Consider the following 12,288-nt stretch of genomic DNA (forward strand, 5'->3'; position numbering starts at 1 on the left):
CGGTCATAAGATAAGAGAAGGAAAGCTGAAGAGCAAGTGGAGCATCTGCTTGAGTTATCATTTGAGCTGTACTCATTTGTGCTAGAGCACTGGCAGCTGCTTGCTGTCATACAGGCTGTGTGATAACAGGCTATTCAATAATCGGTGGAGTTATTAGTGGCTGTGGCACAACTGGCTAGGTCTATACAGGTTGTACATTTACTGGCTGTATTTCTTGCATCTGATTAGTAACATGTGAAATACCTGGATCTGTTGGAGCTGTCGCTAAAGTCTCATTATTTGTTAATTGAACTTCATACTTTTGCATAGGATCCACATATGGTGGCGGATGAGTGGCAAACATTTCTTCTAATAAATCATCACCGAATCAGAATCTGAAGTATTTTTGGCTTCAGCTTTTGCCTCAATATTTCTTTTATGATTTTTCCTTACATGCTTTTCAGAATCTTTAGTTTTTGATTTTTCTGCTTTTATAAATACAGGATATAATCTAATTCCTTCCACTATACTTTTCCTCCTCACTTGTGCTCTTTCACCCCGTACTGCACCCACATACTTTATCATTACCCTTTCAATTAGTCTTTGAAATGTTTCTGTGTCTTTCTTTCGTGGTACTTTCTCCCATCCACTAAACTCCTCAAATTATGTAGGTCTAGGAGGCGGCCTCATTCCATGTAATGCTTCTCATAATCTGCCTATTATCCCTAAATTAAATGTTCCATCTAGGAAAACTCAATGACCTTTCTTTTTCAGTGGTATTGCACCACTGATTAAGCCAAACACATATATGTAAGCCTTCTTCAATCATCATTTGATATGCAGGCCTATCTTCAGTAGGTGTTTATTCACCCTCTGTGACCAGTACATCACCTCCTATTAGATCCTGTATAGTCTTGAAAATCTTCAATATTTCAGATTTAATTTGCCAATTTCTAAATCGAAATCACAGTGTCTTAGATGTTTTGAATATTTTTCATACATATCAAGACACAGAACACTTTTGTCAAATCACAGTGAAGTTTAAAAATACATTCATCCAACAACTTCATGTCTCTTGCTGAAATGTAACCAATTACAGTGCGGCTTCATACCAACCGACCAATACCAGTGCTGCACAATATGCCATCATAACTCGCTCCTTGCAGCGGTTCACCCTCCTTTACAATTTTCTTTTTGCGACAAACAAAAGACAAATCTATTAACTAAACAATACAAAAGACATTGATGTTTGTCAGCTTCTTCTAAGAAGATTCAATAGTACAATTCTATACCCAGAATAAGGTTTTACCATTTCCAATCGCAACCAAAAATAAATTACCTTTCACATTGATGAGTTCTTGACTTGCGAGAAATCACCTAATCAGTGCTGTATCACCTTTGTACATCAGGGTTCATAACACAAATTAATATTTGTAGAATCACAACAATTTTATCATGACCCGATCTTTGTGTAAAGTCAACAACATCTCATAACTCACACTTCCCCCAAAAGACAAGAATACCTTAATTACTCTATCTATTTCCAAGGATCTTAGACTACTGTTTAGTCCAATAACCTCTTTATTTCTTCAACAAAGCACATGTAACATAAACATAGTGTAGGAAGTTGGCTCTGTATATACTATTTCAAAGTAAGAAATAGTGTGCACAGAGTCCAAGGGTTCCCCTTGGAGGTAAGATAGTGGCAAAAGTAGATACTTTAATGCTCTATTTTGTGGTAGTGTGGTTGAGTTGTAGGCTTATCAGAGGGTAGTGTTAAGACTTTGTTGTACACACACAGGCAATAAATGAGGAACACACACTCAAAGACATACTCCAGGCCACTAGGTTTTTATATTAAAAATAAAATATATTTTCTTAGTTTATTTTTGAAGAACCACAGGTTCAAGATTTACAGTTAATACTTTAAATGTAAGGTACTTCACTGAGATACTTTAGGAACTTTGAACAAAAGCAATATCACATCCAGTCTTTGTAAAAATGGCAATAAGCTATTTTCAAAGTGGACACAGTGCGAAAATCAACAGTTCCTGGGGGAGGTAAGTAAAGGTTAGATGAGGAGGTAAGTAAACACTGACAAGTCTTAGTTCTGGGGCATAGGCAGCCCACCATTGGGGGTTCAAGGCAACCCCAAAGTTACCACACCAGAAGCTCAGGGCCGGTCAGGTGCAGAGGTCAAAGAGGTGCCCAAAACACATTGGCGCCTATAGAGAACAGGGGTGCTCCGGTTCCAGTCTGCCAGCAGTTAAGTACCTGTGTCCTCGGGGGCAGACCAGGGGGGTTTTGTAGAGCACTGGGGGGTACACAAGTAGGCACACAAAACACACCCTCAGCGCACAGGGGCGGCCGGGTGCAGTGTGCAAAGCAGGCGTCGGGTTTTGTATAGGTTTCAATGGAGGGACCCGTGGGTCACTCTAGCGGTGCAGGCAGGCACAGGGGGGGCTTCCCGGGACAGCCACCACCTGGGCTAGGTAGAGGGTCGCCTGGGGGTCACTCCTGCATCGAAGTTTGGTTCCTTCAGATCCTGGGGGCTGCGGGTGCAGTGTTGGTTCCAGGCGCCGGGTCCCTTGTTTCAGGCAGTCGCTGTCAGGGGGAGCCTCTGGATTCTCTCTGCAGGCGTCGCTGTGGGGGCTCAGGGGGGTCGTCTCTGGTGACTCACAGGCTCGCAGTCACCGGGGAGTCCTCCCTGAGGTGTTAGTTTTCTGCAGGTCGAGACGGGGGCGTCGGGTAAAGAGTGTAGAGTCTCACGCTTCCAGCGGGAAACGTGAAGTCTTTGGAAGTTGCTTCTTTGTTGCAAAGAAGTAGCTGGTTTTGAACAGGGCCGCAGTTCACTGGAGTTTCTTGGTCCTGTAGTCTAGGGCAGTCCTCTGAGGCATCGTTGGTCCCTGTCAGATGCGTCGCAGGAGCAGGTTTTCAAAGGTTGGGACAGGCCGGTAGGGCTGGGGCCAAATCAGTTGTCGTCTTCCTCCTTCTCTGCAGGCTTGTAGGTCAGCAGTCCTTCTTTCTTCAGGTTGCAGGAATCTGATTTCCTGGGATCTGGGGAGCCCCTAAATACTGAATCTAGGGGTGTGGTTAGGTCTGGGAGGGCAGTAGCCAATGGTTACTGTCCTTGAGGGTGGCTACACCCTCTTTGTGCCTCCTCCCTGTGCGGAGGGGGGCACATACCTAATCCTATTGGGGGAATCTTCCAAACTCAAGATGGAGGATTTCTCAAGGCAGGGGTCACCTCAGCTCAGGACACCTTAGGGGCTGTCCTGACGGTGGGTGACTCCTCCTTGTTTTTCTCATTATCTCCTCCAGCCTTGCCGCCAAAAGTAGGGGCAGTGGCCAGACGGGCGGGCATCGCCACTAGCTGGGATGCCCTGGGGTGCTGTAACAAAAGGGGTGAGCCTTTGAGGCTCACCACCAGGTGTTACAGTTCCTGCAGGGGGAGGTGAGAAGCATCTCCACCCAGTACAGGCTTTGTTCCTGGCCACAGAGTGACAAAGGCACTCTCCCCATGTGGCCAGCAACATGTCTGGTGTGTGGCAGGCTGGCAGAAACTGGTCAGCTTCCACTAGAAGTCGGGTAGGTATTCAGGGGGCATCTCTAAGATGCCCTCTGGGTGTATGTTACAATAAATTGCACACTGGCATCAGTGTGCATTTATTGTGCTGAGAAGTTTGATACCAAACTTCCCAGTTTTCAGTGTAGCCATTATGGAACTATGGAGTTCGTGTTTGACAAATTCCCAGACCATATACTCTTATGGCTACCCTGCACTTACAATGTCTAAGGTTTTGCTTAGACACTGTAGGGGCATAGTGCTCATGCACATATGCCCTCACCTGTAGTATAGTGCACCTTGCCTTAGGGCTGTAAGGCCTGCTAGAGGGGTGACTTACCTATGCCACAGGCATTGTGAGTTTGGCATGGCACTCTGAGGGGAGTGCCATGTCGACTTAGTCATTTTCTCCCCACCAGCACACACAAGCTGTGAAGCAGTGTGCATGTGCTGAGTGAGGGGTCCCTAGGGTGGCATACGACATGCTGCAGCCCTTAGAGACCTTCCCTGGCATCAGGGCCCTTGGTACCAGGCGTACCAGTTACAAGGGACTTACCTGAGTGCCAGGGTTGTGCCAATTGTGGAGACAAAGGTACAGTTTAACGAAAGAACACTGGTGCTGGGGCCTGGTTAGCAGAGGTCCCAGCACACTTTCAAATCATACCTTAGCATCAGCAAAAGCAAAAGGTTAGGGGGTAACCATGCCAAGGAGGCATTTCCTCACACAACCCCCCCCAAACGAAAGAGGATGAGACTAACCTTTCCCAAGAGAGTCTTCATTTTCTAAGTGGAAGAACCTGGAAAGGCCATCTGCATTGGCATGGGCAGTCCCAGGTCTGTGTTCCACTATAAAGTCCATTCCCTGTAGGGATATGGACCACCTCAACAGTTTATGGTTTTCTCCTTTCATTTGCATGAGCCACCTGAGAGGTCTGTGGTCAGTTTGAACTATGAAGTGAGTACCAAAAAGGTATGGTCTCAGCTTCTTCTGGGACCAGACCACAACAAAGGCCTCCCTCTCAATGGCACTCCAGCGCTGCTCTCTGGGGAGTAACCTCCTGCTAATAAAAGCAACAGGCTAGTCAAGGCCATCATCATTTGTCTGGGACAGGACTGCTCCTATCCCATGTTCAGAGGCATATTTCTGCACAATGAACTGCTTAGAGTAATCTGGTGCTGTGCACAATGCTTGCTTCAGGGTGTCAAAGGCCTTTTGACAGTCCAAGGTCCAGTTAAGTTTCTTAGGCATTTTCCTGGAGGTAAGCTCTGTGAGGGGGGTCACTATGGATCCATAATCCTTCACAAACCTCCCATAGTAACCAGTCAAGCCAAGGAATGCCCTGACTTGAGACTGGGTTTTTTGGAGCTACCCAGTCCAGAATAGTCTGGATCTTGGGTTGTAGTGCTGAACTTGGCCTCCACCTACAAGGTGTCCCAAGTAAACCACAGTACCCTGCCCTATCTGACATTTAGATGCCTTGATAGAGAGGCTGCTGCTTGCAGGGCCTGCAAAACCTTCTTCAGGTGGACCAGGTGATCCTGCCAGCTGGAGCTAAAGACAGCAATATCAACAAGATAAGCTGCACTAAAGGACTCCAAGCCAGCAAGGACTTGATTCACCAACCTTGGGAAGGTGGCAGGGGCATTCTTTAAGCCAAAGGGCATCACAGTAAACTGGTAGTGCCCATCAGGTGTAGAGAATGCTGTTTTCTCTTTTGCTCCAGGTGCCATTCTTATTTGCCAGTACCCTGCTGTCATATCAAAGGTACTCAGGTATTTGGCAGCACCCAATTTATCAAGCAGCTCATCTGCCCTTCGAATGGGGTGAGCATCTGTCTTGGTGACAGAATTAAGCCCTCTGTAGTCCACACAGAACATCATCTCTCTCTTGCCATCTTTGGTGTGAGGTTTGGGGACCAAGACCACTGGGCTAGCCCAGGGACTGTCAGAGTGCTCAATCACCCCCAACTCTAGCATAGCATCTTGTGGACTTGCACTTTGATGCTTTCCTTAACTTGGTCAGACTGTCTGAATATTTTGTTTTTGACAGGCAGGCTGTGTCCTGTGTCCACATCATGGGTACACAGGTGTGTCTAACCAGGGGTTGGGGAAAATAGCTCAGTAAACTGCTGGAGGACTTGCCCGCAGTCAGCTTGCTGTTGGCCAGAGAGGGTGTCTGAATAGATCACTCCATCTACGGTGCCATCTTTAGGGTCAGTGGAGAGGAGATCAGGGAGAGGTTTACTCTATGCTTACTGGTCCTCATCTGTAACCATTAACATGTTCACATCTGCCCTGTCATGGAAGAGCTTTAGGCGGTTAACATGGATCACCCTCTTGGGGGTCCTGCGAATGCCTAGGTCCACCAGGTAGGTGACCTGACTCTTTTTCTCTAGCACTGGCTAAGGGCCACTCCATTTGTCCTGAAGTGCCCTGGGAGTCACAGTCTCCAGAACCCAGATTTTCTGCCCTGGCTGAAACTCAACCATAGCAGCCTTTTGATCATACCACATCTTCTGGAGTTGTTGGCTGGCCTCAAGGTTTTTACTTGCCTTTTCCATGTACTCTGCCACCCTTGAACATAGGCCTAGTCCATAGTCCACTATATCCTGTTGAGGCTCATGGAGAGGTCTCTCCCAGCCTTCTTTCACAAGAGCTAGTGGTCCCCTAACAGGATGGCCAAACAGAAGTTCAAAGGGGGAAAACCCTATTCCCTTCTGAGGGAGGCGAAAAGCAGGCATGGCAAGAGGACATCCCATCTCCTTTTGAGTTTTTCTGGTAGCCCCATGATCATGCCCTTCAATGTCTTGTTAAATCTCTCAACAAGACCATTGGTTTGTGGATGGTATGGTGTGGTGAAATTGTAAGTCACCCCACACTAATTCCACATATGTTTCAGGTAAGCTGATATGAAGTTGGTACCTTTGTCAGAAACCACCTCCTTAGGAAATCCCACTCTGGTAAAAATACCTATGAGTGCTTTGGCTACTGCAGGGGCAGTAGTGGACCTAAGGGGAATTGCTTCAGGGTACCAAGTAGCATGATCCACTACTACTAGGATATACTGATTCCCTGATGCTGTGGGAGGTTCAGGTGGACCCACTATATCCACTCCCACTCTTTCAAAGTGGACCCCCACCACTGGAAGTGGAATGAGGGGGGCCTTTGGGTGGCCACCTGTCTTACCACTGGCTTGACAGGTGGCACAGGAGGCACAAAACCCCTTTACCTTCTGGGACATATTGGGCCAATAGAAATGATTGACTAACCTCTCCCATGTCTTGGTTTGTCCTAAATGCCCAGCAAGGGGAATGTCATGGGCTAAGGTCAGAATGAACTCCCTAAACTCCTGAGGCACTACCACTCTCCTTGTGGCACCAGGTTTGGGATCTCTTGCCTCAGTGTAAAGGAGTCCATCTTCCCAATAGACCCTGTGTGTTCCACTGACAATTCCTTTTCCTTGTTCAGCAGCTTGCTGCCTTAGGCCTTCAAGAGAAGGACAAGTTTATTGCCCCTTGCACAGCTGTTCCCTTGAGGGTCCCCCTGGGCCCAAGAGCTCAACCTGGTAAGGTTCTAGCTCCATAGTCTCAGTTCCCTCAGGGGATAGAACTTCTTCCTGAGAAGAGAGGTTCTGTTTCTTTTTCTGTGCTGAAGCTGGTTCCCCAGTCTTCTTTCCTTTTCTCTTGGAGGGTTGGGCCATTATTCCAGACTCCAACACCTCTTTTTCACCCTGAGCTCTGCCCTGTGCCCTAATCTTGACACACACCCGTTCAGGGATACCCAGCATGGCTGCATGGGTTTTGAGTTCTACCTCAGCCCATGCTGAGGACTCCAGATCATTTCCAAGCAGACATTCTACTGGTATAGCAGAAGAGACTACCACCTGTTTCAGGCCAGTGACCCCCTCCCCATTCTAAAGTTACCATAGCAATGGGATGTACTTTAATCTGATTGTCAGCATTGGTGACTGGATAAGTTTGTCCAGTCAGGTATTGTCCTGGGGAAACCAGTTTGTCTGTCACCATAATGACACTGGCACCTGTATCCCTCAGGGCCTCTACTCTAGTCCTATTGAGCTGCTGCCTGTATTTTTGCATATTAGGCGGCCAGGCAGCTAGTGTGGCTAAGTCCACCCCACCCTCAGAGACTAATGTATCTTCAGTGTGGACCCTGAGTTGCTCTGGGCACACTGTTGATCCCACTTGGAGACTGGCTATTCCAGTGCTAACTGGAGTAGTAGTTGAAGTGGAACCTTTCTTGGGACAGGCCTTGTCTCCAGTTTGGTGTCCATGCTGACTACAGCTGCAACACCAGGCCTTTTTGGGATCAAAGTTTTTACCCTTGTACCAAAATGAGGATTGTGAAGAGGCTTAGAACCCACCCTCTTGTGCAGGTTTTTGGGGCCCTGTAGAAGACTCTTTACTTTTTCCCTTGGCTGTCTCAACACTCTTCCCCTGGGGAGGCTTTGTGACCCCTTTCTTTTGGTCACCCCCTGTGGAAGTCTTGGTCACCCTTGTCTTGACCCAGTGGTCTGCCTTCTTTCCCAATTCTTGGAGAGAAATCGGACCTAAGTCTACCAGATGCTGATGCAGTTTATCATTGAAGCAATTACTTAAAAGGCGTTCCTTCATAAGCACATTATACAGCCCTTCATAATCGTTTACACCACTGCCATTAATCCAACCATCTAGTGTTTTGACTGAGAAGTCAACAAAATCAACCCAGGTCTGGCTTGAGGATTTTTGAGCCCCCTGAAGCTAATCCTGTACTCCTCAAGTTGAGAATCCAAAGCCCTCAATCAGGGTAGCCTTCATGAGGTCATAGGATTCTGCATCTTTACCAGAGAGTGTGAGGAGTCTATCCCTTCACTTTCCAGTGACCATTCCCCAAAGGAGAGCACCCCAGTGAGATCTGTTTACTTTTCTGGTTGCACAAGCCCTCTCAAAAGCTGTGAACCACTTGGTGATGTCATTACCATCTTCATATTTTGTTACAATCCCTTTGTGGGTTTTTAACATGTCAGTATTCTCTCTGACCCTATTTAAGTTCCTGCCACCATTGATGGGAGCTAAACCCATCTCTTGTCTTTCCCTCTCTATGGCTAGGAGCTGTCTCTTCAACGCCAGTCTTTTGGCCATCCTGGCTAGCAGGAGGTCATCTTCATTGAGGTTGCCCTCAATGCTTCTAGAGTTGCTGGACTCCCCTGTCGGAGAACCAGCATCTCTGTCTCTCACTTGTGGAGTCAGGGTTTGAGGGACCCTGGTCTCCCTAACTAGGACAGGAGGGAGGGAATTATCCTCCAGGTCACTAGTTTCCCCCTCTGTAAGGTTATCTTCAGAGAGGTGGTCTCTTGCAAACTCTGCCAAAAGCCCCTGGAGCTATACTTTGGTAGGGTTTGATCCTGTTTTTATATTTTTTATCTTACAGAGAGTCCTTAACTCTGACATCCTTAGATGCAGGTAAGGGGTGAGGTTGAGTTCCACCACCATCTCTTCTGTGCTAGACATTATTTTTCTAAAAGTTGGGATACTTTTTAAGAATCCAAAACTATTTCTAAGAACTTAATCCAAACTTTTATAAAACTTTAAGCTCTAAAAGAAATGCTAACACAAGGCCCTAGCAGGACTTTTAAAAATTTAGAAAAATAGCTCAAATTTCAAAAATTCGTTTCTAATGACAATTTTTGGAATTTAGTCGTGTGATCAGGTATTGGCTGAGTAGTCCAGCAAATGCAAAGTTTTAGACCCCACCGTTGATCCACCAATGTAGGAAGTTGGCTCTGTATATACTATTTCAAAGTAAGAAATAGTGTGCACAGAGTCCAAGAGTTCCCCTTAGAGGTAAGATAGTGGCAAAAGTAGATAATTCTAATGCTCTATTTTGTGGTAGTGTGGTCACGCAGTAGGCTTATCAGACGGTAGTGTTAAGCATTTGTTGTACACACACAGGCACTAAATGAGGAACACACACTCAAAGACTTACTCCAGGCCAATAGGTTTTTATATTGAAAAATATATTTCCTTAGTTTATTTTAAGAACCACAGGTTCAAGATTTACAGTTAATACTTTAAATGTAAGGTACTTCACTTGAATAAAAGCAATTTCACATACAGTCTTGGGAAAATGACAATAAACTTTTTTGAAAGTGGACACTGCGAAAATCAACAGTTCCTGGGGTAGGTAAGTAATGGTTAGATTAGGAGGTAAGTAAAACACTTACAATTCTCAGTTCTGAGGCGTAGGCAGCCCACCTTGGGGGTTCAAGGCAACCCCAAAGTTACCACACCAGCAGCTCAGGGCCGATCAGGTGCAGAGGTCAAAGAGGTGCCCAAAACACATAGGCGCCTATGGAGAACAGGGGTGCTCCGGTTCCAGTCTGCCAGCAGGTAAGTACCTGCGTCCTCTGGGGCAGACCAGCGGGCTTTTGTAGAGCACTGGGGGGGACACAAGTAGGCACGCAAAACACAACCTCAGCAGCACAGGGGCGGCTGGGTACAGTGTGCAAAGCAGGCGTCGGGTTTTGTATAGCTTTCAATGGAGGGACCCGGGGTCACTCTAGCGGTACAGGCAGGCACAGGGGGGTTTCTCGGGACAGCCACAACCTGGGCTAGGCAGAGGGTCACCTGGGGGTCAGTCCTGCGTTGAAGTTCGGTTCCTTCAGGTCCTGGGTGCTGCGAGTGTTGTTACAGGCAGTCGGATTCTCTCTGCAGGCGTCGCTGTGGGGGCTCAGGGGGGTCGTCTCTGGTTACTCACGGGCTCGCAGTCGCCGGGGAGTCCTCCCTGAGGTATTGGTTTTCTGCAGGTCAAGCCTGGGGCGTAGGGTGCAGAGTGTAGAGTCTCACGCTTCTGGCGGGAAATGAGAAGTCCTTGGAAGGTGCTTCTTTGTTGCAAAGAAGTAGCTGGTTTTGAACAGGGCCGCTGTTCACAGGAGTTTCTTGGTCCTCTAAGGCTTCAGAGGTCGCTGGTCCCTGTCGGATGCGTCGCTGGAGCAGGTTTTTGAAGGTGGAGACAGGCTGGTAGGGCTGGGGCCAAATCAGTTGTCGTCTTCCTCCTTCTCTGCAGGCTTGTAGGTCAGCAGTCCTTCTTCTTTCTTCAGGTTGCAGGAATCTGATTTCCTGGGATCTGGGGAGACCCTAAATACTGAATTTAGGGGTGTGTTTAGGTCTGGGAGGGCAGTAGCCAATGGCTACTGTCCTGGAGGGTGGCTACACCCTCTTTGTGCCTACTCCCTGTGGGGAGGGGGCACATCCCTAATCCTATTGGGGGAATCCTCCAAACTCAAGATGGAGGATTTCTCAAGGCAGGGGTCACCTCAGCTCAGGACACCTTAGGGGCTGTCCTGACGGTGGGTGATTCCTCCTTGTTTTTCTCATTATCTCCTCCAGCCTTGCCGCCAAAAGTGGGGGCAGTGGCCGGAGGGGCGGGCATCCCCACTAGCTGGGATGCCCTGGGGCGCTGTAACAAAAGGGGTGAGCCTTTGAGGCTCACCGCCAGGTGTTACAGTTCCTGCAGGGGAGGTGAGAAGCAGCTCCACCCAGTACAGGCTTTGTTCCTGGCCACAGAGTGACAAAGGCACTCTCTCCATGTGGCCAGCAACATGTCTGGTAGGTGGCAGGCTGGCAGAAACTGGTCAGCCTACACTAGAAGTCGGGTCGGTATTCAGGGGGCATCTCTAAGATGCCATCTGGGTGTATATTACAATAAATTGCACACTGGAATCAGTGTGCATTTATTGTGCTGAGAAGTTTGATACCCAACTTCCCAGTTTTCAGTGTAGCCATTATGGAACTGTGGAGCGCGTGTTTGACAAACTCCCAGACCATATACTCTTATGGCTACCCTGTACTTACAATGTCTAAGGTTTTGCTTAGACACTGTAGGGGCATAGTGCTCATGCACACATGCCCTCACATGTGGTATAGTGCACCCTGCCTTAGGGCTATAAGGCCTGCTAGAGGGGTGACTTACCTATACCACAGGCAGTGTGAGGTTGGCATGGCACTCTGAGGGGAGTGCCTTGTTGACTTAATCATTTTCTCCCCACCAGCACACACAAGCTGTGAAGCAGTGTGCATGTGCTGAGTGAGGGGTCCCTAGGGTGGCATAAGACATGCTGCAGCCCTTAGAGACCTTCCCTGGCATCAGGGCCCTTAGTACCAGGGGTACCAGTTACAAGGGACTTACCTGAGTGCCAGGGTTGTGTCAATTGTGGAGACAAAGGTACAGTTTAGGGAAAGAACACTGGTGCTGGGGCCTGGTTAGCAGGGTCCCAGCACACTTTCAAATCATAACTTAGCATCAGCAAAGGCAAAAGGTTAGGGGGTAACCATGCCAAGGAGGCATTTCCTCACACATAGCAATTGCAATTCAATTCAACATAACACTATTTAAATACATATAAAAAATCATCATATTTTTCTGCACATCAACCTTATTGATACTCACACCCATCAAATTTTCACCAACTCTTCAACCGCAATCTGCCACTGCCTCAGAAATGACACCTCATCAGTCTTTGCAATCAGGTTCTGGGCACTCTATCTTTTTATCTACTTTGTTGGCTCCTTTTTAACTATCTGCAGCTTATTTCCCTTACTATCTTAACCATCGCTCTGCTACCAACTTTTGCAGCAGCGAGGAGTTCTAAATTTTATAAATAACTCTGCACCTCTTGGCCCGCAGAGAGAATCCTGGGAGTGGGTATAGATGTAAGTAAGCTGCAATTGCTCATCAAATCAAATATA

The sequence above is a fragment of the Pleurodeles waltl genome, chromosome 1_1 (assembly GCF_031143425.1).
Source record: "Pleurodeles waltl isolate 20211129_DDA chromosome 1_1, aPleWal1.hap1.20221129, whole genome shotgun sequence".
In the NCBI taxonomy this organism is placed as follows: domain Eukaryota; kingdom Metazoa; phylum Chordata; class Amphibia; order Caudata; family Salamandridae; genus Pleurodeles; species Pleurodeles waltl.